The sequence below is a fragment of the Natator depressus genome, chromosome 8 (genome assembly GCF_965152275.1).
Source record: "Natator depressus isolate rNatDep1 chromosome 8, rNatDep2.hap1, whole genome shotgun sequence".
Classification (NCBI taxonomy): Eukaryota; Metazoa; Chordata; order Testudines; family Cheloniidae; genus Natator; species Natator depressus.
The window spans coordinates 70,482,574-70,487,380 of record NC_134241.1 but is presented as its reverse complement, the minus strand read 5'-3'; the positions used below and the strand labels follow the sequence as shown (position 1 = coordinate 70,487,380).

Below are 4,807 nucleotides of genomic sequence, written 5' to 3'. Positions count from 1 at the left end.
AGATGACTTAATTAAACCACATCTCTATTTCTATCTATTTTGCTCCCACTTGAATTATAATAACCAATCAGAAATGCCAAAGTCTGGAACTCAGCCCTCTCAAAATCCTTAGTATTCCAGCAGTTCTAAAACAAATAGCAACAGAAATATCACTGAATGCCCCTAACAAAGAAGGGTATTTGGAGATGTCCATGTACACAAGTCAGATTGTAAGAAATATGTCAAGCCGCCCTTAAAGTCATACAAGTTTATTGATTTGTCTCATTATTTTGTGTAAGTACCAATCCATGCTCTGGGTGCATTTAGGCAGTTTTAAAATTTAAAACATTAAAACAATATTCAAAATCCATATAATAGACTGTAAATCCCAATATGTGTTCTGTTTTGAAAACAAAAGAGGTGCACTGTACAGGTTTTAGATATCTAGCAAAAGATTTAGTTCATTATAACTGTTAGGTCCTTCCTCACTCAGGGCTAGAATGAGCCTTAACTCAACAGGACTACTCAAGAAGCAATTTGGCACTCGGTAACAATAAATGTTTTATCTCAGCCCAACCCCTTAGGTAATCTCATTTGTTAATATACAATATCTTGAAAATGTCAAACCATATGAAGATTTTACCGCTATCTGTAAACATTTGTATTTCCAGGAACATGATGAGAAGAGAATATATTTACACTTAGGTATTTTCCTGATCTACTATAAATTAAGTTAGCTAGTTTTCACTTCCACAGCAATTCCACATTCAAAGAGCTCTTGGTGTGTACAACAACATCAATGTTTTTGAAATAGAAAAAGTGAATTGCAGTTATAAAAATAAATCTCTAAAAAGAGAAGAGAAAAGAGACGAATGTTCTAATCTTACCTTCATCATAATCTTATTAGCATTTCTCAGTGAGTAGTTCAAGTATCAGTCTATACTCTTATGAATCTGTCTCATAAATATGTCAGCTGCAAAGTATAGTTATTTTAATAGTCTGTGTTGGTGGGCCATCATGGATTTAATTAAGAGACAACTAGTATATGAAATATGCCACAAAAAAAGCACCAGACTAAATGGAGAAATGTTTTACTGCAGATTTAAATCAGGGCTACAGAATTAATGGTGATCTGGTCTCAGAAATCCTACTTAAATTTAATTAATACAAACTAGTGCAAACCTGTTCATATACGAACAAAAATAGAGACGTAAAAGAATTAATGATGTAAGCTACATTGTGTTCTTTATAAAGATATCTACATTAATTTCAGCTGTGTTGTATTGTTTATAAAGATATCTCGGCTTGTGTTAGTTTTGACTTACTGGTTTTTAATTTATTATATAACATTTGAAATGTGAGCTCAATAAAAATCTTTAAAATGTTACTTGCAGCTGTCTTTCCTCTCCTGAACTGGTCACAAAATAATTAAGTAATTTTGATCCTAAATTAATAATTAAGTAATTCTGATCTAAAATTAAATGCATCCTTGTAAGGATGAGACTGAAAAGCCTTGCATTCCTCTTTGTCTGATTCTCCTACTTCTCCATCTCTCCCTCTCTATCTCTTGCTATTATTTGGAAAGGAAGAGCACTGTCATACTTAGTTCCATAGTCGTTATTCAGGCAAAACTCCCATTGACTTTAACGTCTAGACTTCATGGGAGCTTTGGCTGAGCAAGGACTGCTGGTTTTCAGATTGTGTTGAGATTCATATTTTTCAGAAGTGATAAAAATGCACAAATCTTGGAATTTTCCTTATGGCTTATACACTTTCTCGTATAAATTAAATAATCCTGCAATCACTTGGGACTACTCCATCAGCTTAATCCAGTGCCCACTGAAGTCACCGGAAAGATTCCCATTGACCTCACTTGTGGAAGGTGGCACCAAGGACCTGCTTTACCACTGACATCCACAGGAGCAGGAGCAGATTTCCAGTGTGAAAAGTCAACCAGGTGCCTAAATCTATAGTAGAATCTGGCTTCCTAAATGATTTTCACGTCTGAGTCCTTACAATAACTAATGCCTATTGGGGCAGATTAATAATATGTACGTCAACTTTCTCAATTTGAGTGGCTTCCAATAATTTAGATTGGATAACCTTTAATGAGGTTGGTTGCTTTAGAAGGCAGCTAAACAAAGTATGAATACATTTTATTAAGCTTTTATTAACAAAAGGGGGGGAAAAAGCAGTGGCAGCAGAATCTCAGCAGCCAGAAAACCATCCTCATGGTCTGAAAACCCAGAACCATGGACTCTAGTTCTTCTCAAAATACAGTAATTTGGGCTGCCAGAAAGGAAGTAAAAATGGCAAACTGATACAAAAATAAAAGTGCTTTTGAGAAATAAATTCATAACTACTTTTATTTTTTGGTGAAAAAGACATCAAAGGGTTGCAATTCAGCCTGTAAGGCGAAAAAGGGATAAAAGGATAGAGCCTATAGTTTCAAAATATTTTTCCCTTTAATGAACACAGTTGAAAATATCCATAAATCGCTTCCAAAATAGTTATGTTTAAAAAGCAGTCAGGTCTTTTATGCCTGACATGTTTCTAGTCAATCCAGTAGTGTAATCAAGGGAAAACACGGGTAAACATAGTTTACCGTTTCTCATTTGGGGAATATGGAGTTTAATTTACCCACTTCTTTTTTTTTTACCACTACACCACTGACTAAATCTATTATCTGCCCAGAAATTCAGATAATTAACTGAAATAACCAGACTTTTGGTGACTAACAAGAGCAAACATAGCCTTATTGAGCTAAATTTACACAACTATGTTTAATGTTGCGTGAGATAATCTTAACAAAATGAATTATAGCAGTGTATTTAATGTATAAATTTAGGCAGTTAACGACAAAGTTACAAATAGTATACGATAAAATATCAGGCATGATCACATGGTCACAAACAAGTATTTATAAGGATACCTACCTTATCAAATACTATTGCTAGTGGTGCTACATGAATTATTATTACCTGGATTTATTATACCTTTGCCACATTCTTATAATAGTAAAAATTATAGTGCAGAAGCACAATGTCAAACCTAATCTTTCACCTCCTTTCTCAATTAAAGAGTAATATATTATAAACACAAAGAAAAGACTATGGAAAAAGTACTACGGTGTAGATGGAACCCGAAATGGATTGATTTACATTTCTTCTGAGGCAGAGCTGCCGTGAGGACAGAGGAGAGCTGCAGTGTAAGAATGTACTATTTCTTTCTATTGTCTAATGCAGGGATTCTCAACCTTTTTCTTTCTGAGGCCCCCCAGCGTGCTCTAAAAACTCCACAGTCCACTTGTGCCACAATAACTGGTTTTCTGCATATAAAAACTGGGGCCGCCATTAGGGGGTAGCAAGCAGGGCAATTGCCTGGGGTCCCATGCCACAGGAGGCCCCATGAAGCTACATTGCTCAGGGCCCCAGGCTTCAGCCCCATGCGGTGGGGGTTCAGCTTTCTGCCCTGGACCCTAGCAAGTCTGGCCCTGCTTGGTGGACCCCCTGAAACCTGCTCGCAGCCTCCCAGGGGGCCCCGGACCTCTGGTTGAGAACCTCTGGTGTAATGGTTGCAGGGGAGCACAGTGAACTGCGAGATCTGCTGCACCTTTAAAGAGGTGCATCTTTCTCTTCTCCCTCAAGTATTCTGCCAGCACACTGGTGTACAAAGTTGTTGGGCCATGACCTTCCTCTGAGGCCGTGAGGACTGGAGGGAGTACTAGCTGTCATATACCCTATTGTGCTCCCCAGCACCTGCAGCCAAATAATGGCTACCCCGTGCATGCACTTTCCAAATGGAAATTCCTTTCACATTTCTCCCCCTCATAATGCACCTGCACAGACCCAGACATATTTTGACTCTGTGTGTTTATATAAAACTGCACTGGCAACTTAAGGTGCTCAGCATGTTGCAGGAGGTGCTCAGGACTTTACTAGTTCAGGTCCAGGATGGGAACGCTGAGCTTTGATCTTTCTCAGCAAATACTCTCCAGTTCAAAAGCCTTCTTTCAGGGAGAATTCGAGCCACTTTGTGCAGTATTATAATTAGAGCCTAGTCTAAACACTGAAACGTAGCTCACTTTATCTTATTTTGATTGTACAATATTCATTAGATAAGAGGAGGGCCTGAAGATCTGTCCCTGTATTTGCGGAATAACTAAAGTAATCAAAAAAAATGTGGAGTACTTGTGGCACCTTAGAGACTAACAAATGTATTTGAGCATAAGCTTTCGTGGGCTAAAACCCACTGCATGTTAGTCTCTAAGGTGCCACAAGTACTCCCCAGTTTTTTTGCTGATACAGACTAACACAGCTACCACCCTGAAAGTAATCAAGTGTCACACGGATAAGAAATAGTCACCTCTCAGTACCACAACTAAGGAAGTGGGAAGGACTGAGGTTTTTTCAACCCATATTGTTGTGGAAAACAAACTTGAACATAAGTAGATGGAAACTAACACCCACACACATATACAATTTGGAGAATGAACATTTATTTGATTTACAGCATACCACATACCTTGTCCGCTAGCATATCTTCCATGATGGACGTGCACAAGTCCATGGGGCCGGACGAGTTGCATCTGAGAGTGCTAAAGGAATTGGCGGATGTGATTGCAGAGCCATTGGCCATTATCTTTGAAAACTCGTGGCGAACGGGGGAAGTCCCGGACGACTGGAAAAAGGCTAATGTAGTGCCAATCTTTAAAAAAGGGAAGAAGGAGGATCCTGGGAATTACAGGCCAGTCAGCCTCACCTCAGTCCCCGGAAAAATCATGGAGCAGGTCCTCAAGGAATCAATCCTGAAGCACTTACACGAGAGG

General features: G+C 38.5%; 1 long non-coding RNA gene across 1 annotated transcript; it reads left to right on the top strand.

Moving 5' to 3' along the window:
- Positions 1-1,820: 1,820 nt before the first annotated feature.
- LOC141992889 (uncharacterized) lies at positions 1,821-4,564 on the top strand. Its single transcript, XR_012640684.1, has 3 exons — positions 1,821-1,936; positions 3,061-3,187; positions 4,492-4,564. It is a non-coding gene; the product is annotated as an uncharacterized LOC141992889 (long non-coding RNA).
- Positions 4,565-4,807: the final 243 nt, after the last annotated feature.